The sequence below is a fragment of the Accipiter gentilis genome, chromosome 10 (genome assembly GCF_929443795.1).
Source record: "Accipiter gentilis chromosome 10, bAccGen1.1, whole genome shotgun sequence".
In the NCBI taxonomy this organism is placed as follows: domain Eukaryota; kingdom Metazoa; phylum Chordata; class Aves; order Accipitriformes; family Accipitridae; genus Astur; species Astur gentilis.
The window spans coordinates 13,079,009-13,100,811 of NC_064889.1; the positions used below are offsets into that span (position 1 = coordinate 13,079,009).

A 21,803-nucleotide genomic window follows, 5' to 3' on the forward strand; every position below is an offset into this window, starting at 1 on the left:
CTGTTACAAGCCAGAATGTTAAAGAGGGAGCAACTATTTATGCTCATACCCTTTCTTCTTCCCATCCCTTTTATCCACTCCTGCTGGAGTGGGTACAATATTCAGAAATATTCCAACATATGGCTAAGGATAAAAAAGTTAGAAGCTCTATGTATCTAGACAGTCATCCAATTTATGAAGCTAGTTCCTGCATTCCACATTCTTGTTTCTTCCCTCAGCTGTTTGGAGGTTGGATGACCTGCATCATGAACTGTATTACACAGTGGTAGTCTTACTGGTAGGCATTAACCTTAGGCTTTTCTGGTAGTAAGACATCTTCTATGCAATACTTCATAGTGTGAAGTCAGCTCAGAGCTGTTCCGCAGAGACCATTCTTTTAATTTATCTTTATTTCACAAACTAGATGTTATTTTTATAAACACAACTTAGAGCAAGCTTTTGTAATGCTTGGTGTATATTTTGGAGCATAGTTCTCTGGCCATGTGAGTGGATTTCCTACATAATTCTATAAGTATGTAATCAGGGTTTGGTAATGCCCTGCAAAAAGCTGAGTCAACATATAAAAAGGAAGAATGTTAGCTTATTTAAATTTCACCAGAATCCTAGTAGTAGCTACAGGCAGAGGAAGAGTCTTAGATATAATATGGAATTGCTTTATGACCTTGTTGAGGGGAAGGGGGCATGAAAAAGGAAAATGAGTGTTTTTATTAGTTTACCAAGAACAGCCTGGTGTCTCCCAAATTAATAATGTAATTTCTCAATATCCATAAAATAAAAAAAAATTGAACAATGAGACCTCTGATTTTTCTAAATTTTTTTTCCTGTGCGTCAGTGTCACCTTCAGTCATTGATTCCAGGAAAAGTGACAGATGCCCAGCAAGTAAATAATGTAGCTCAGGCTGTGATTGTTAATTACAATCAGTACTAAAGAATTTGGTGGAAATGATGATCTCTTCAACCCATGAGGAGAAAAAAAAATAATCAAAAGGATTAGACAAAGAATGTTCACATAAGGAGAATAAAAGAAAAAAATGCCAAAACTTTCATCTATGAAAAATCATTGCAATGAACTTTTTATTTTAAAGCACTGAGGGAAAAGTGTTAAGGGGTAATTTCCTGAAGGTCTACTCCTGAACTCTAAATTCTTTATGCAGAAGATAGTGCTAAAAGGTAATAATTAATCATTTCCATTTAAATCTTCCAGGCATTGCATGAACAAGATTTAGCTGCATAACTCCTGTGGCTAAATCCCATGCAATGTTGAAAATGTAGATGATAATATCTCCATCAAAAAACTCAGTGGCATGGCAGAAATATTGTAGCCAGTCCCTCTGGGAAAATAGTAGTGATCTAATGGCTGTCAACTGCTATGAGATATTGTTGTCATTTTTGTGTCCTTGCATTACTCTCAGGTTTTGGCTACTGCACAATGTGGTTCATACTTTCTGTTTACCGAGTAGCATTTGATAACACAGGAAAAGGAAAGTACACTAGTAAAGATATGATGGACCTTTGCTTGAGTAGACCCTTAATTATAGGGTAATCACATTAAGAATGATTGTTTCATCATGTGACTACCTGAAAGACTGATGTCATGTAACCTCAGAAATGCCTACAATTCTGTAACATGAAAGTGGGGACTTTGCTATTACGAACTGGAATTTTTCCTTTTAAAGTGGTTGTTTTAGTTTTTACATTCTAAGACAAAAATGTGATTTAATATTGCAATTAAAGTATCTGTAAGTAATGTTCCTGACATGTTACTGGCTGTCATCTGTACAACTACTGTAGTAGAATAATATAATGCTGCTTTTGTTTGTCTTAATGTCTTATTCTATTAGCAAAAGATAAACCTGTTCCTTCCTGTTGCTGGAGTTGCACTATCCCCATGTACTCATGAGGAAGATGGTAGTGTCTCCAGACAGAAAACCTAAAGCTGATGACTTGTTCTCACAAAAATGTCTTTGGATATTTTACTTTGTTGTTTGCGTTAACATGGAGGAGGAGTAATTGCAACTTGCTACCATTCATGCAGATGTTTTTCCCGATATGAATACATGCTTGGCTAGCACCATCAAGACAGTGCCTAATCTGGTTTTATTAGGAAGGATCATTTGAAAAACCTGTGCTTTTTGTAAGGACTTTGAGTGGTTAAGCTGAACACTGTTGGTAAGCACTCTGCTGAGCTTCAACGTGATATGAATATGTTTCAGAAGTGACTAAAGCAAAACAGATTAGAGCAGAGGTGCAGGTCTAGAACAGCCTAGAAACTTTATATTGTCTGGTGGAGATCTCTCATGCAACAAAGATTTAAATAGGAGTGTCACTTACGAAAAGAGACTATGTTTTAATCTTCTTTAGTATGCACATATTAGAGTTAGTAAAAGTTGAATATTCATGAGAATAATGACTGTTTTATCTGAACATATCATCCAACTTTAGTATCACAGGCTATACCAGAGTATGAGTAAAGGGGAAGTCCTCTTGCCAACAACCGGCCATGCTTTTACAAGCAGAACTCCCATCTGTATAGTCTCTAGAGTTAAGTTACAGACCTAGGTAGCACTGTTGTACAAAGATCAGAAAGCTGGAAGAGATAATACTTAAATTTGGGGCTGCTGTTTCCTTTACAGGAAAAAACTGTAGCTTTTTTGAAGTTAATGAACTCGGATCTCTATCCAAGCAACAAAGTTATAGTAAATCGGAGATGTGGAGTTCCTGTACCCTGTGATGAGATGGGGACAGTCCTCTGCAAATGATATATTTAGTCTTTTAAAATTGTGGTATTACATCACCAAACTAGCTGGAAAAGATTGTGCTACTTAAAAAATAGTGCACACATTTAATGGATGTACCAGCTGAACTTTGGGTCCAGAGGATCTTAAAATCCCTATGAAATGTCAGCTTAATATTAGTGCCTGACTGCCAATTGCTTATTTAGTATTTAAGTATAACCTTGATTATGTATTTCAGTGTTTAAAATTACATAAATGCAAGAAAAAGAATAATAATGAAGCTAGTAATGGTAAATAGACCTGATAACTCACTAAGGGTAGTCCCCTTATCTTGGTGTAGCAGTTAAAATGAGAACAAATTTCCTCACCACACCTCCCAAACCCTTCCTTCCACTTTGAAACCATTATTAGCTTTGTTTCCAGTTGCCATTACATTTCTAGATGTGTATTGCTCTGTCTCTTATTTGACATAATTTAACTCATTTTTATGAAGGAAAAACATAATAAAGGTTATTTTTGCATGGTGTTTAAGGATGCTAATCTGTCTGACCTTAGTGTATTCTTCTGACTAGGTACTCACTTCACATGTATGTTTGAGCTTGGAGTGACAGAGGGGCTTAGTTTGAACTGAATTTAATTGTAGTGCACTGCAATGACTTGATTCTATGCGTTGCTCTTCTTATGTGTGGACATGGGCAGATGAGAGAGAACATATTAAGAAATTATTGCATATGTAGTGTTTGTGTCATTCCTTAGCTGCCTTCAAACAAAGCTTCTCATCCCATGAAGACTGACTGGCTTCATAGCTGTGTGTCTTTTTCTGCTTGCGATGCTGATAACAGTATTTTTCACTTTGCTGCTTAAGAGCTGGTGGACAGCCAGAATTGGTCCATTTGCCATTGTATGCTCTTGGAGCTGGCACACAGCTGACATTGCTTCATAAATTGTACTTTGTGTTTAACAGCCACCCAGGGTCTGCTGAGATTCTGGAAGGTTTTGAAATGAAAGATTGAAGGGAAGCTGTTCTAGAAGCTGTTACAAAAGTGATGAATAAGTCAGGCACTGTGCTAGTGGGGCTGAGATTCTTGTACAACAATGCAAAGCTCGATCTCTAGCAGTCAAAGCACTTGAGGTAATTGGTGACACTCCATCCTGTCCCTCATCTACTTCTGCCAGAGTGCAGCTGCATGCTGCCCTTTAAATGAAGCAGATTGCTGGGTACCACAAGTTGGAGCAAGCTTCAGAGCTTTGACTATCACAGTGGAAAGTGTTGCACTGAGCAGACATTCATTTGCTTCTTAAGTAGAACATGCAGTCTGCAAAGTTGCATTTGTTCTTTTTTACAGAGTTCTGGTCTGCAGACGTGTTCTCTAAAGAGGTGACATGCAGTATGATAGCTGCTGGCACAGCAAGAGAAGAGGGAGTTCAGATTGAAGTCATCAAGTAAAAGAAAACAATTTAGTAGAAAATCTTTAATGGTGCTTTTTAATTCATTAGAAGGAAAACACCGTGTCAGCACTTTTAAATTGTATTTTTGAAAGGATAGCAGGAAACGGTCTAGTATTATTTCTGCAGGTTCTTTCAGACTAAGTTGTGGACTGTCGAGGTTTCAGCCCAGCTGGTAACCAAGGACCACGCAGCTGATTGTTCACTCCTCCTGCCCCCCTCCGGTGGGATGGGGAGGAGAATCAGAAAGGAGAAAAGAAAAAAACCTGGAACTTCGAGGGTTGAGATAAGGACAATTTACAGGGACAACACAAAAAGAGAAGTTACAACAACAACAACAACAGTACTAATAAAAGAATATACAAAATGAGTGATGCACAGTGCAACTGCTCACCACCCGGAACCTGACGCTCTGCCACTTCCCCCACTGAAAGCCTAGGGGGCCTCCCCTCCACCCTGCTCCCCATTTATATACTGAGCATGGTATGGAATAGCTCCTTGGCTAGTTCAAGTCAGCTGTCCCGGCTGTGCCCCTCCCAGGTTCCTGTGAAAATGAACTCTATCCCAGCTGAACCAAGGACATGTACTTATTTGTACAGATGTGCAAAAGAAATGTATCTTCATTGTCTAAATATTGTAAAAATATGGGGTTTAAATTTTGCAATCAATTTCTCATGTGGTGCTTTGAATGGATGAGAAAGCATGCTAAAGTAAAACTAACGTGATTGGTTATGACTTCAAACCCTGAGGACCTGAGAGACTGGCTAAAATACTGCTCACGTTTTGTGCTAAGGTATTGTCTGACCTTTTGGTGCCTCTTTCTGTCTTCTCTCTTTAGGGTCTTGAAGGACATCTGCTGAATCTAAGATATCATGTATTTATGAATATTTTAAAAATACATAACTACTTACACAATGAAAATAATTTGGTCTGAGTGTTCATCTCAAGAAAGTTCTGTCAGGTCTGCTGTTTGACACTTTTTCACACTCAGTTTCAGAGAATGTGTATGGGAAGGGATCCAGCTAAGCTCCTGCTCTGGTAAGATGCTGCTCCAGAAAGGAGAATCTAGGTTTTAGAGACCTTATGACTTCACAAGCTCTGTAGGGTTTAGATTCTGTTGCTATGTTTGAGGACTGCATTGTATTTGGAGCCAAGAAAATGCTGTAGAGCCATGAGGATTAGTGTTCAGTCCTGGCACAACTGAAAGCCAGAAGTTATTGCTTGCATCAACCATACCCTATCTGTCTCTTCTTGCCACCTTCACCAGCTTTATCAACCTAATAAAATGAGAAAAATCTCACCCTATTGCTCAACCATAGCAAGTTGAGGCTTTCTGAAAATTTAAAGGTCATGGTTTTCCATTGCTAGATGGGTAGCTATTTCTCATTTATGCCTCTGAAAACTTCCTAAAAAGACCTTAGAGCATTTTTAGTTAGCCTGTTCCAATATGTTACTTCTGTTTAAAGCATAAGATTCAGGTAATGAGGGCTATAAACCTGTGCAGAGATGCATTATGGTAATTTCAACATACCCACTGGTGGTTTGAGATTGCTTCTATCTTCACCTGTGTACTAAGCCTCATTTCTTTCAAAAAATTTAGACCTGCAAATTCCCAATTTGTAGTAACTAAAATAACCAGCTTATGTAAAGTAAAATAACAAATAAGAATTTAATTGGTAATCACTTAGCTGAAGACTATTAATTGCCAATTGTTTTGGGGCAAAGTTTATCAGTGCCTAAATGACTACTGAAATATAATTTAGACTTTTAAATCACAGGTTCTTTTGAAAAGTTGAACTAAAAATTAGACTATGGATTTGCATAAGCCTTCAGTTATTCAGAAAATCCTGGCATTGCTAACATTAAGAGCGCCAAAGTACTCAGGACCTTATTGATTAAAATCTCATATCCAATGGAATGGTACCTGTGACTGGGTGATCTGTATTGCACAGGTTTTTTAAGCATATCTCTTCTGTAGACAAGTACCCCAGTAAAATAGATGATAGTAGTATGGCAAACATTAGAAAGTTCCTGTACTTGCAGAGTAGTGAATTTCTGTTCTAAATGGCTAAGACCATTTCGGTTGTGTTCAGTGTATTTTTACTTCTGAATTTCACTTTCCTACATCAAGAATGCCTGAAATTGCAGAGATAAAGGCATTGAAATAAATGTTATTAAAGCACTTCCTGAGCTTCCGGTAAACTGATTTACATGCAGCAGCTGTGGGGTAAACTGAAACAGTAATTGACCCCATTGCCCTCTTCTGGTTATTCAAGGTGGAGTAATCTCAGGGGGACCTGTTCATCTCTATACCATAGTACTAGATGACTGCAGAGTAATTACAAGGAATTCAGGTTTAGACTTATAAAGATTTGTCACTAGGCAGTGGATATCATTTGGCTCAGTAAAATCAACAAGCTTATAATTAGTCTGAACTATCTAACAGTAACCTAATTTAAAAATGCAAATAATAAAAACATCTACCATAACATTAAAAAAGTCTTAAAACATTACAGATTCCAGTCACAGAAGAGAGTGCTGATCTTGAAAAGCTTGATGCCAATTATGTGCTTCACTGAATTAAAATGAACTCATGTTATTAATAAAGACTCAAATGATCTAGTCTGCTAGTCCAACCTTTCACCACCTCACACTTTCATTAGAAATGAACTTTTCAATTAAGAACTGTCTTCTAAAACTTAGTACTGAGTTCCAAAATTAAGTTTGCCAGACTGTGATTCAGTCACATGAACTTAAGTAATACAGAACAGTCTTGCAAAATTTGACACTGTGACATATCATTCTCTTATACTGCTTCATGGGTCCTTTCACATTAAGTGATCATCTTGTTCAGGCCATTGACAGTGAAAACTATATCCAGCTGAGCGGTGACTTTTAGAAGAATAAGGCTCAGAAATAAGCCAGATGTATATAAAGCATAACACCTATCAAAGGCAATATTGAAATCTGAAAATTTAAATCTGAAAATTGAAAAGCAGATGTCAGAGCTCTTCTGATGAGTGCCAGAAGCAATGGATGGAGGGAAAAATATTAAAGCAAGCTTTGTGCTAATTTTTTTATAGTTCAAAGAACATTTCCTCACTGGAACCTTTTATTCTAATAATCCTTAAGGAAATCCCATTGATTAACTTGTGAACATTTGACATGTGAGACATTTTTGGACTTAGAAGGATGCTTGTGTTGTGATTATCAAGGCCTGGAATCAGGAGATGACGGTTCTGTGGCTAATTTTGTACTGGAGTTTTTGTTCAATGTTGAACAAAATCTCTGGGGATTTATATAGATATTCAGGCTACATGCTACACTCCTCATTACTTTTAATGTCTATTTCTTATCAGAGTGCTTTGATATTACATACCTGGGATGGTGGGGTTTGGCTTAAATGGGTCAGATACTAGTGGTGTGGGAGTTGTTTCAGTTGTAACCAATGTATAAAAAGAATAAAAATTGAGAAAGGTGGTTAACTACTTATGACACACTGTTATACCCATATCTGCTATGATGCTTAAGGAATTGTAAAAATAGAATGGAAATGCTTTAGTGTTTTGAAAAGAACTTCTCTGTATCGAATGGCTCTGCAGAATCAGTTGCATTTGCTCTCCCAAAGCAGGTCAGACATAGTATTTGGGTTAAATAGATTTACTGCTAAATGGATGGTGAACTATAAAAGAAAAAACCAGAAAGGTTAATTTGGTGTGTTCCTGGAAGTGCCTTTGAGCTGAGGTGGCTTCTTGTACACCCATGGAAGGAAAACTTTTTATTGAAAGCTTATTTTTTTGTAGTTGAATATCCTCTTTTTATTAAAAACAAACAAACAAAAAACAGTTCAAAAATTTGTGATGTCAGAAAAAGTAAAAGTAAAGACTTCAGAAAATACTAAAATAACTATTTCCTTCAAAGGTAAGATAAAAATGCAAATTTTGTGAGTATTGGCATGTTTTCCCTTTTTACAAAATATTCTTTGGACTTAGCCCTTGTTACTTATTAATAAAATTTTATCTTGGGGAGCAGTTGGCTTCAGAAATCTTGAGAAAATAGGGGGGCAGGTGGAGACAGGGTGTTCTGGGTATTGGAGTGTGAGTACTAGGATTCCAGAGGAATCCTGAGGCTGTGGGGAGTGAGGTCTAAAGACCACAATCTGGAAACTGCTTCATTTCTCAGAGTTCTCAATGAGATGTAAAATTCCAAAATAATTTTTCTTCACAGGAGGACCAAGACAAAGAACAAGTCCATAAATCAGGACTGAACGAGACTTGATTTTTCTCCCTCTTCACTGAATTTTGATTAAGGACAAGAATGTAAACAATTATCCTTACAAAAAGTGTCCTGAATGGCAAAATCTCTCACTAAGTGCTTAGGACAAAACATCTTGGCATAAATAGTGTAGTGGATTGCTTTGGGTTTGTTATTGTCCAGTAGTAGGCTGGAGACTGGAGGAGTCCCTACAGTAACTTCAGTTGTGGCGATGAAAATCCGTGATAATATTGTGACACCATTTGTAATATGTTTGGAAGTGGAAATGGTCCCTAATTTTTCTTGATGTGCACAGAATATTTAGAACATAATTGCTGTTGCACCTGTCATGAACTTTAAAGCTTTTGTGAACACAATGTTCCTTCTCCCACCCCTCCTTTTGCAGGTGTAATTAAATTCTCATCCTCTAATACACTTGCATGGTCTGCTGAACCCTTACCTTCTCTATCCCTTACAACTCAATATTTTGGTCCTGAAAATATCTGCAGCTGCTGTAGCAACAATATTTGGCTTAATCTCTGTACTAGTGATACTAACACTTTTGGCAGATAGTAGGGCCTTGTGGAAAGTTGTGTGATGAGTAACTGGGCTGGTATTCTTTTTCTTTCCAGTCTTGTGTTTGATACATATAACATGGAGAAAAAAGCATGTTCTTAGAGTGAGGAATTCTTTTGCTCGTTTAAAATTATAAGTGCAACCATAAAGTTGTTTTTATAAGTGGCTACCACTAGCATATCAAATTCCAGCTAGCACTTTGAGGGTCACTTCACCACAGATACTAAAGAACATTAACAGAGGATGACAAAAGAGAAAAAAGGATAGTAGAATACCAAGTGAATGATAGTTTCTCTGGGAATCATCCTCCAACAGAGTGCTCCAATAAAATTTTTCCCCAAGCTGTTTTCCTTTTCCATACCTGGGGAAGCTAAACAATTCATAACTAAGTGCCAGTCACCACAGCCCAGAAGTATCACTGAAGAATTTACTAGGGCTCAGAGCAGCCATATCAGACAAAGGTGGAAATCTCACAGAGAGACAGATAAAGAAGTTTTGGAATATTTGCCTCAGAGGAAAGTAGTAAAATTGTATAAAAAATGAATATAATACGAAATAAGAGAAAGGAAGAAAAAAGCTTTCTTATAATAGAAGCTTTAGCATTATACAATCATGTTACATTGCAGGATGTATTGGGTTTTTGTGACTAGGTTTTGGCAGCAGGGGTGTTACAGGGATGGCTTCTGTAAGAAGCTACTAGAAGCTTCCCCTATATCCTACAGAGCTAATGCCAGTCGGCTCCAAGATGGACCCACCTCTGGTCAAGGCCAAGCCCATCAGTGATGGTGGTAGTGCCTCTGGGATAACAGATTTAAGAAGGGAGAAAAAAAGACTATGCAATGGCAACTTCAACCAAAGAGAGAAGTGAATATGTAAGAGAAACAACTCTGCAGACACTAAGATCAGTGAAGAAGGAGGGGGACAAGGTGCTTCAGGTGCTGGAGTAGAGATTCCCCTGCAGCCCATGGTGAAGACCATGGTGAGGCAGGCTGTCCCCCTGCAGCCCATGGAAGTCCACGGTGGAGCAGATATCCACCTGCAGCCTGTGGAGGATCCCACCCAGAGCAGGTGGATGCCCAAAGGAGGCTGTGACCCCGTGGGAAGCCCACTCTGGAGCAGGTTCCTGGCAGGACCTGTGGACCTGCGGAGAGAGGAGCCCACGCTGGAGCAGGTTTTCTGGCAGGACTTTTGACCCTGTGGGGGACCCACACTAGAGCAGTCTGTTCCTGAAGGACTGCAGGCCATCGAAGGGACCCATGCTGGAGCAGTTTGTGAAGAACTGCAGCCCGTGGGAAGGACCCACACTGGAGAAGTTTGTGGAGGACTGTCTCCTGTGGGAGGGATCCCATGCTGGAGCAGGGGAAGAATGTGAGGAGTCCTCCCCCTGAGGAAAAAAGAGCGGCAGAGACAAAGTGTGATGAACTGACTGCAACCCCCATTTCCCCATCCCCCTGTGCCACTGAGGGGGAGGAGGTAGAAAAAATGGGGAGTGGAGTTGAGCCTGGGAAGAAGGGGAGGGTTGGGGAGAAGGTGGTTTTAAGATTTGGTTTTATTTCTCATTACCCTACTCTGGTTTGATTGGCAAAAAAATAAATTAAATTTCCCTGAGTCGAGTCTGTTTTGCCTGTGATGGTAATCGGTTGAGTGATCTCTCCCTGTCCTTGCCTTGACCCATGAGCCTTTTGTTATATTTCCTCTCCCCTGTCCAGTTGAGGAGGGGGAGTGGTAAAGCACCTTTGGTGGGCACCTGGCATCCAGTCCCTTTTCATTCCTCACGCTCCTCTTGCCAGTCTGTTCCCCTGAAGGATTGGTCCTCTCTCTTTATATTTGAGTTTGAGAGCTGCCTCTTCTGTATTGCTTGGACTTAGTAAGGAGAGTATTGAAACAGCAGCAAAGATGTCTGGCCTTAGTTCAGATTGTTAGACTCAGGTTTGGCACAAAGCTGCAATTGCAGAGAAAGACCTTCTCAGGTCCCTGGAGCATGTCCAGTACAGACAGAAAGGTTGGGAAGTCCAGGAAGTACTGGCTGTGCATAAACCACAAGGCTTGCAAGTTGGACATTTTTGAGTGGCTTTTCATCAAAAGTGCAAAAGGCACAAGATCTCTGCCAATTTGCAAGTTAGTATTCTAGAGCATGGCATTTCTTACAGAAAGGGTCCTCAGAATCTTTTAACATTCTAAAATAATGCTATTTCTGCTAGCCTTTTTCTTGGAGTGGCTGCAGTATTTTGACTGAGATTTTCCAGGAAAATTCAGGCCAAGGCAGATATATGACACAGATGATCAGAGCTTTTTCACTAGTGTAAGTGATTGAAAACAGGATCTTCAGTAGGGGCACTACTTCAGCCTTACTTCAACAATATTTTGTTAGGGAAGGTTTTTACTGTCTTTTTTTTGGAGGTGTATATTTCTTAATTCTTCTACTTTTAATACCTGCTCCTTAAAGATTGTTATTCTATTCATCTTTATCATTATTGTTTTAGTACTTCAGTAAGCAAGCAGTGACATGAGAACACTTGACATTTGTAATGAAGTCTGACCATATATACATACTCCCCTGTAAGTGTATAACCTGTGTTCTGCTAATGCTTCATGCTCTTCTTATGTAAATGAACTAAAAATCCAAGTGTAAGTGAATGAGAAGAATAACATTTTTGTTTCTTTGCATTGGAAGTGGATTGAACAAGATGTAAATAACTTCATTTTTTCCTAGCATCAGCTAAGGGAAGTGAGAAATAAGGTGTACTGAGCTTCTTTTTTCCCCTGTTGATTTTTCACAGGTGTTTTAGTTCTAAGCTGTAGTTGTCAAATTCATGTCCTCCAAAGACATTAAATCAACCTCAGAATGTTTGTAAGAACTCCATAACTGTAGACACTAGATCAGAGACTCCTAATCAAGAACATGGGTTTAAGACCTCACATTCAAAGGTGTTTTTGAAAAGTTATAGTGATCTGATTCATACTCTTCATTGTGTCACAAATTAAATTATCACATGCCTCTCACAGTTCCATTTGAATCCCAGCAGAGGAAACTTAGTTATCAGAGTTCTTTTGAGTAAAAATTATTATGTGGGAAGAACTCAGCTTGATTCTTACATTTCCAAGCTTCGTAGAAAAATTGTTCATGTTTGCAAAACAGCAAAATTGATGTGAAACTTTGTGATATTTAACCAAGAACTGCCTTTTCCCCAGTCTCTTTCAACATAGAATTTTCCTGTTGTCTATTTTTCATTAAAAGCTGAATGACTGCCAATATTTTTCAGTTATTTCAGACAATGTAAAAGCTTATATTGCAGAAGATTTTTTTAATATGAATTTTAGGTTTGTTTATAGGACTTTGCTTCAGAATTACCATTTTCATGCTTTGCAAGGTAGTTTTTCTAAACTACATTAGAAACATTTCAAAGGTAATTTAATCCACCAAATATACAGGAAGCCATGGAATCCTTATTATGCATGGAATTTTCTTTTAAAGAGGTCCTGGATATCTGTTAAGCATTTAGAACACACTGTGCAATATTGTCCATTATTTCTGAAATGTTTTGAACACTTGAAATCACTCCTAGATACAGTTGCAATGAAAATATACATGTATACATGTACTAGTACACATGAATAGATCTTGCCTTTATGAATCAAGTGCTATGTTTTAAATCCAGTTGTATCCAATGATGTATTTACCTTAGGCATTCTGTAGGCTGACCTGCACTCTGCTGAAACCACCTTAACACGGACAATAAAGTTCAGTGCAAGTGACTGAGCATTTTGTTAACCTATTATCTGGCAAGTCGCTGAACTGTAGGAGGGAATGTATGGATTCTGTAATAGTTCAGTATTCTTGTAGCAATAAATAAATTGTTTTCCTAACTCCATTTTCTCCTTAGAAGACAGGCATGAATATTATAAGCCATTAAGTATTTAATCTACAATGGTGATATTTTTTAATCTTTATATCCATATAGCAATGCATATCTTTTGAATTGAGTTATCTCTGGGAAAAAAATTTGTACATATAGCTTATACTTCTTTCCTTCCTCTCACCCTCTCTTTTTTTTTTGGTGAAAAGAAGAAAATAATTCTAAATTCATGGAAATGGTTTTGTTCTCTAACTTTGCAAAGTGTTCTCTGAGCCTGTAGAAAGCTAGCATGTTTGTTTCTACTGTGATAAACACAAAAGAGTACAGCAAGCTGGTGTGGCATGTGTTGTTCCATGTGTGGCTGTGCAAAACATACAGTGCTTTTCTACCAATGTTAAATATGTGAAACACTTTTAGGGAAAGATACTAAATGCAACAAGTTTCCAATTCCCAGTTATAAAGTTTTGATTTTTATTTTTTTTTCTGTGTAACCTTATCTGTCTTTCCCTGGACTTGGAATAACAAGAAAGACTGAGTAAGCACAAAGAATTTGGAAGCACAAGAAGGACTGTAGAATCCTTCCTTTTAAAAGTACAGATTGAAGATTTGGCAATGGGGTATGGGCCTCTCTTCCTAGACACAGCCTTGAGTTTAGCAGGGCTGATAGGGATTAAGATCAGTAATACTTCTTGTCCTCATTTTGTGTAGAGCCATCTAATGAAGACCAGATCACCTGGCATTCACTGACACTTAAACTGAGAGGTCTAAGAATGAATGAATGTGGAGGCTGACTGACCTCCCCATAGGATCCATATAGTTGAGCTTTTTGATTGGGTTGTATATTGAAAACAAGCCACAAACCTTGTCTATTCTCTGCTTCCTAAGTGGCTAAATGAAGTATTTTGTTCTCCAGACCTCATGATGGCATTAATTAAAATAAAAGTATTTTCATTGTTCGTCCAGTTTTTAGTTAAAGCATGTTCCTCTGCTTTATTAGTTGTTACATTATAATGAACATTCCAGAAAAGGGGATCTGTTTTATCCTCTCTGCATACTGGGTTTTCCTTTTATCAAAGTGTACCCTGACACCTTTTTAAATGGAAGAAAAAGACTGAAAAGGAAGCATTGTCTATTATAATTTTTTCCAACATTTTAGTGTGGTTTTGTAGATAGCTGAAGACATTTGGTGATATTTACTACAGTGGAACAAGAAGTTGGAACTGGGGAGGGGTGTTAAGAGAACACATATGCGTCATAAACTGTTTCATAATTTAATGTTTGTCATTTAGGGGGGGTCCATCATAAAATTTAATGTCATGCAGACTGAAACAGTGAAAATGCTGCAGTTTTCTTCATTAAAGTGTTTGAGCTTTAATAGCAAGTGGCTGTGATGACAAGTTCTAGATCTCCTAGGAAACTACAGTATGATTGAGTAAAGCCTGTCACACAGTGCAGTCTTGCTTATGGTCTGGGTTTTTTTTCTGTAGGAACAACACTTGTCTGGGATGACTATGTGAATAAACCCCTTAAGGAAGGACATAGAATGTATTCTATAATTTATTTGCAATTACTTGTAATAAAAACATTTATTGCAGCATTTACTATATCAAAGGCACTAAACGGAATTACCTGGCAAAAAGTTCATTATTCACAAAAACTATTTTTGGAGAAGTTTGTGGTCAACCACTCTTTTTTTCTATATCATTTACATTAGAAATGAAGTTTGAATGTAAAAATTCTAGGGCTGTCTCGTTTTTATATCTATGGCCTTTGATCACTGTTTAACTCTAAAATGACATATTAATTTCTGCTTCTCAGTATATGCCTGAAAGATACAATGTCCTGTAAATTATGTCTTCCCATAGCTGGCAGTATAAAAAAGAGTATATAAAGTTTGTAGGGTCCCCCCTGACTACACAGGGAACTGCTTCTGCATACTTAGCTTTTCATTCTTGACTCATAACTCTGTACTGCCAGACTGATTATTTAAAATGTAATTGCCATTGATGGGCAGAAGGAAGGAAGTTTATGTGTCCATATGAATTATTAAATACCATACCAAGATGTCACCTTGTAACATTTTGTTAAAATGCCATGATACTCTAAATAGCCTGAAAAGTATGTTGAAAATTGATCCATTTGCAAGCTTTTAGACATCTATTAATGGTTATTGCTGATAAATTACAATGAATAATTTACTTGATGAATTGCACCTTTTTCTTAGTGAAATTTCTTTAAAGACCTGCAACTTTCTCAGATTAAGATCTTTTTTTATTTAAGAGGTGTTTGTGTGAGTTGAGCTGAGTATGGGTACTCCCTTACTGCTGTTTCTGTTCTGAGATTAGATATTTATAAGAGAAGTGTACACATGGCCATATAAGTTTGAACGACTGTTTTGTGCGGGACAGGGAGGCCTACCTTTTATCACAGTGTATGAGCACACAGGCAAGTCACTCAGATAATTTTCAGTTGGTTTGCTGCATGGGAAACATCCTTGTACATTCTCATGCCCTCATACACCCAACAGAAAATAGAAGATAAATTGCATTTTTTCACTGGGGTACAAGCAACCTCACCCTTTTAAGAGCTCAAAACATGCAGAGTTACCATGGAATATTTGGTGAAACTTAGCTTTCACTGCAGTGAAGTGTGCATGTGTCCATTCTCTTTTCAGAAACTTGCTTCAGAATGTAGTACCATCAAGCAATTATGGGACAAATATGGGAAGGAAAAGTTTCTCCTTTACCTCTATCAGATGTTATTTATAGAGCTAAAGGGTATCATTTCTGTATTTATTTTTGTAATGCCTTAAGCATGAGGATGCATGCTTTTTATTCAGTTCTCACTAATAAACTTGTATTTCTCCTCGTTATCCGTAGATGTCTAACCTGTCTAGTTTCTGGTATGAATACTTGAAAGAAACAAATTAAAAATTCGCTTTCTGTGTTCATTCATGCTGATGAAACCCAGTTAAATGAATATTCATGTAAAGCAAATATAAGAGGTAAATGTAGCCAAAACAAATGTATTTAAGATTTCAAAACTTTTTTTTTCTTTTTCCTTTTGCAGTATTTGCTGTCTCTTTTAGAAATCTCAAGAGAACATATGAGTTATCAGAAAATGGATGAATGAATACCCTCTAGAGGCAGAGTTCAGTTGGGGAAAAATCCAAGATATGGAGAACAGGTATCGGTGAACATAAACAATACTGCTGTGCAAAGAAGAGAGTTGGGATTACTCAAGAGTCACATAAATACATACAGTAAGTGCAGTTTGAAAGTTGAAGTTGGGCAGAAAATCTTTGAATACTGTAGCTTTAAACAAAGTCATTTTCATAAGCATTGAATCTGAATCTCAAAGCAAACTTGATCTGCATAAAATTCAGCCAGAGGATCTCCTAATAAGTTCTAACTAGGGCTTAATGGAATTGTACCTTGATGCAGAAACCTTTGGCATTTTTGTGGCTAACAGTATTTTAGGAGCTATATGGAATTTAAATAAAATCATTGTGAAGGAAATGAACAGTGTGAATTGTGGAATTCTTTGTTATTTGGCAACACTGAAAAGCAGGTGTGAAAAACATGGCTGAGTTAAGCTAAAACAAGCATTACCCAGTGTTTTGGGGGCTTTTTTGATTGAAATAAAAAGAAATTAAACTTTTTTTGGGGGAGGAGGAGTGCTACTGAAAATCAGCTCAGGTCAGTTCTGTAAAGAAATACAAATATGGGATGTTTTGTTTGGAACAAGTGATACATTTAAAAATAAAAGACTATTCAGAAATGTTAGAAATTCAGTGTTCAGCATTGTCCTGAAATTTTCCTCTTTTTAATTTTTTGGGCTGTCACACTTCAGTCAAGTCACTGTCTAGTGAGTGGTTTATTTCCAAATTGGTTAAAATCTGAACCGGGCTGAACTTTACAGCTAAACCCATGAATCTTGATGATATGAGCTCAACTTTCTGTAGCTAAAGACATTTGCAGTTTTTGTTGATTGGCATACAAAGGGGCCGGTATATTGCTAATAAAGGTTGTAGGTTGTACAAAAACTTTACTACTTTTCTAGAGCTGTTGTTCATACTCAACAGTACAGATCTATTCCTTTCAGTCTGAAAAGCAGTGGCCTGTAATCTTCAAATCAGTCAATGATCTAAAACAACTTTGTGGTCTATGGTCTTTAAAACTGTTTGTTTTAAAACTCCAGTGGGACAAAACATCTGTTTTCAGCCTCTTGAATGCAGTGAACTGTCTCTGTTATCTTTAACTGTTTTTCATCAGGGCTGTTGTTTTATCAAACCAGTGAGAGCTCAATGAGATATGATAATATACTGATGATAAAGTTGCTGGGAGTAGAAAGTGCCAGATTACTTGATTTCTTGCAGTATTTCATATCACAACTGTCATTTGAAGGTCTAAGGGAATATTTGTTTTCCATTAGATGCTCATGTTCTATTTGTTTCCTACGGGATACCTATTTGTTTTTTATAATCTATTTGCATGTGTTATAAGGTGATTATGTATTTAAGGCCTGAATCATACCACAGTAAATCAGTAATTATTCTAAAGGTGTCATTGACTCTACCAGTGTTAAACTGGCATGTTGGAAGACTACCAAAAACCTGTCCCGATAGGTACAGTGGATGATCTGCTGCTTCCTGTTACTGAAGAACCTCAGGCTTTTGTATTGGCTTTGTAACAGTCATATATGTTTGGAAAACCTTTTCTGCCATATGGTTAGCTGTTATAATTAAAAGATAAAGATATAGAACATATCTCCTATATATGCTGTCCTGTGCAACTACAGCACTTTTACTGTTTTAGATCCCTTCAGTGTACAAACATAGGGAGATGCTCTTATAAGGCATATTTACCTTAGGATGTCCATTAGCGTTTCCCTAGACAGTTTGTGTCCTCTCTTGTGTGATAGGAGAGATATCGATCAACTGCCTAGTAACTTAAATGGTCATAGCTTAATCAGATAAACTTCTGCTTTTCCTGGCAATTGTGGGTTCTACTGCTGGGAGTCAATGCCGTAATATTTCTCTACTCTTGACAGAGAAATCAGCACCCTGATTTCTGCCAGTCTTCCAGTTGATATTTCTAAGCTCTGTAGTACAGAGCAGTACACAATTATGGAATTCTTAAGAAATATTGCTGCTGTATTTTTTCTTGCTGCTATAACTTCTGTAGCCTATAAAGGCTTGCCCTTCACATATTTTATGTTAGCCGTTCTGACAAGGGAGAGAATCTTCCTACTGCTAGGCATGTTATCTGCGCAGATGATCTATCTGTAGATTTCTGAGGAAAAGTCAAATGACAACATGTCAACTTCTCAGTTCTGGAGAAATTATCCCACACTACCTTGGCAGTGCTAATACATTCATGGTCTGTAATGGACTGTTTGCCTTAAAGGGCTTTGACAGTTTTGCTGAACTTAACTTGTACTCAGCTAAGAGATGATCTTTCTTCACTATATCACTTGCCATTTGAATAGGTCACATTTTGATAAGATGTCTTTGATTTGCTGACTGTGAAACTGCTTTATAAATCTTCCTTTATGCTTACACATTGCTCAAAAGATCCACTGTATTATTCTGAGAGCAAATACCTAATTATTTGCTGCTGAAAGCCATGTAAGAACACCTCTCTGTATTTCTGAAATCCTTTGGTGACATATGCCACTGTAAGTTTACATCCAAAATGAATAATGCAATGGGAAGTGATTTCATTCCATGGCCTTATTGAACTGGAGTCTGGCTTTGTAATAAGAGAAAAAAGTGAAGGCAGAGTGCCTGGGCGGGGATCTTCAGTGGCTTTTTGAGTTTATGCTATCATGGCTGAGGAAGTGAAGTTCTAGTCCATGCATTGGCTTGACTGTATCATATCCAGGTCTGGAACTGAGCACTTGATGTCATTGAAATCAGGTGAAGCTGTACAGGTACTTCTACAACTCCTGAGAGATTGCCCCTGAAACTGATTCTTCTTACAATTTTATGTCTTCTTAACTGGACACCACCATACTGTGAATTGGCATGAACATACTGCACAAGAAAAGGTAATGAATATTTTAATGCTCAAGGAAAGGTTAATGAACAAGGTAATGAAAAAGTTCTACAACCGAGAGGAAACTGTTTCACTGAATTAGTATCTGAATTCCATGCATAGGTCTTTGGCTGTGTCTTTGGCTATCTTCCAACTAGCAAATCTGCTTGTGAATCGCAGTGCTTTGTTTTTTAAATGCATATGAAGTCCATATCCAAACTATTGTACATGCAAGCAGAGCAGCTGAGCATATCAGCCCTGTTGTCTGAGCATCTGACAATGCCCATCAAGTGTCTTATGAATATGATGCTAATCCTATTCCACCTCTAGTTTGGATCTATGAAAGGGAATTTTCTTAAATTGGGCCTTCAGCCATCAGTGCTCATGTTTGAAAAATGCTAACAGACATTCTGTTTATCACTTGTAATACTTGCCCATATGCCATGTGTTAGGTGTCAGGTGGAAGCATCCTTACTCCTTTGTATCATAGGAAGAAATACTGTGAAGTTCAACCTGGCTATATTCAGAACCCACTGAGTACATTCATTTGGCCAGAGGGCATCCCATTAAGCAGCATAAGGAAAGGCTTTTGCAATCACTAAAGACTTTTCTTGCTGTAATCCCTACTGATCCTGGGAATCTGAGGTAGGAACTGAAACCAGCTCTTTTTCCTGGCTTTGCACAGTTTTGTGACCATGCCTCCAGGGCTGCTACTGGAGTAGGGAAAAATTCTGCCAAGCTTTTCACAAAGTAATATTTTGTTTCATAAATATACCAACTGGTTTTAATGATAATTGTAAGATACTGTTGCAGAAAGTCATGGTGGCAGAATCTTACTTTGTTCATGAGTGACGGCTGAACAGCTTTAATTCCAGCCACTTAGAAAGGAACCAGAAACATCTAAAGCTAGAAAAGAATCAGGAAGTTTTTGCAGAGAAATAGAGTACCTGACCTTCCCTTCCGCTTTCTTCCATGACACCCCTATTTATCTGATATTTGCTATACCAGGCAGATCATCTCTACAAGCTGATGGGTGAATTATTTATCCGTATGTCCATTCACAGTTCTGCACCTGTGTCAGCTTTGGTACATACTTAGTCTTGATAGTGTCAGGTTATACGCTCCCTCTTGTTGGGATTTTTTTATTTCATATCAGCCTAGCACTTCTGTAGTCATCAGGAGTATCTGTAACCTTGGTGAGGCCACTTAGTTGTTCCTTGATAATAATTAATAAATAACACATCAAGTGCTGACATCTTGCTTTATCCTGTAGAATTGTATAGGGAAAACTTTAAATGTAGCAAACATTAATTCATGGATGACTCTCTTAGGTTTATTATCTGTTTTAATTTCCACAGCTGTTCTGCATCTGAGTGAATGGAATATTTCCATTCTGAAAATGACTAGTGACATTCAGGTGTTTGCTTTCATTTCTTCTGTGTTTCTGCCACTGCTCACCATTCTTTTGTAACAAAGCTGTCCTGCAGCTTGCTTTTTCATGTTTCAGATCACATAAAGGTGGTGACATTCAACAGAGAGATAATACATTTATTTATTTTTCAGTTTACTGAATGCAACCACCAACATCTCAAGGTGCGTAAATTTCAGTAAGTGAAAAAGGTAACAGAGAATATTGAGCATATCAGGAACAGTGTTAGAGCAACAGAGATCACAAAATCACTTGTACCATAGCTAATGGGATGCCCATGGAAATGTGCTGGCAAAAGGGCTGTTGTAAGTTCTGCACTAGTTGCGCTACCACAAGCCATGCTGACTGTGAGGTGACAGCCTCTGTAAACTACAGGCAAATGCTCAAAGTGCAAGGGCAAGCTGCAGCTGCATCCATTGATTTCCTAGTGCACAAATGAGAGATGACATCAGATGAGCTTTGTGCTAGAGACTTGATTAAATTGGATGCTGCACCAGACAGAAAGGATTACAGTGATGTTAGAGGTTCTAAGAAAACATGTAGCACAAAAGTCTAGGCTGTACCTCTGTCAGCTGAACCTGACAGCATTGCTCTGTGAGAAAAACCTTTGAAGGTAAAGATTCTAGTCTGATGTACTTTGCTTACATCAACCTTATGGCTTTTAAAAATCTGGTTTTGGTGCTGCATATGTTTGGATAGAGCAATATGATTGACTTCTAATATTTTGGATCTTACACTGATTTAGCTTCTTATTACATATGCACAATACAACAAGAGCACATTCCTTTCTAGGTACTGTAAATTAGCTATAGTATATGAATCTCAGCATGTAATATGATAGCATTTTATTCATGTTGGAAGTAATGATTGTATTATGTATTTCATGCCCAAAGAGAAATAGCATGACTTCAGGCAATAGAAATTAACAGTATGAAACATTATTGTTTGTGATGTTGTTGATGTTTTAATTGCTGATCATTAATCTGTGTTCTTCAACTCCAGTGTTGGTGGAATTATAATTAGTCCAGTGTGTTTTGCTGAAATGTAGAAAACAATCAGTCTGCCACTAATGATAGGGCATGTGGGACTCCAAAACCGAGTATCAAGTCAGTACTTCTGTTCCACAGTGCATATTTTTTTTATATTGATATTTCTGGTGAAAATTGCACTTATCAGAAGAATAACTTAAACTAAAGAAAACTTACAGAACTTGGAAAAAAAAGTCAAAGAACACCTTGCGTGTTTTATTTATTTCCATTTAAATGCTAATTATGTAATGATGTAATTACTGTATCATGGTAAGGAATTACTGTATCATGGAAGGAAGAAAACTTTGGACATACATGTTTTTGGAAACATAAATAGTGTCATTATAGTTGATCCTAAGTGTGGCCTTCACTCTCTTCTATGTATGTTTACCTAGTCAATTAGAAGTATGTATACTCCATTTATTGTGTTACTTTTTTAT

At 37.5% G+C, this 21,803-nt stretch overlaps 1 protein-coding gene across 1 annotated transcript in view; it reads left to right on the forward strand.

Moving 5' to 3' along the window:
* AP4E1 (adaptor related protein complex 4 subunit epsilon 1) overlaps positions 1-14,712 on the forward strand; it is a 320,304-nt gene extending 305,592 nt beyond the window's left edge. Inside the window, exon 22 of the transcript XR_007507540.1 lies at positions 14,701-14,712. The gene's annotated coding sequence lies outside the window, so the exon portion shown is untranslated. The remainder of the gene's footprint in view (positions 1-14,700) is intronic.
* Positions 14,713-21,803: the final 7,091 nt, after the last annotated feature.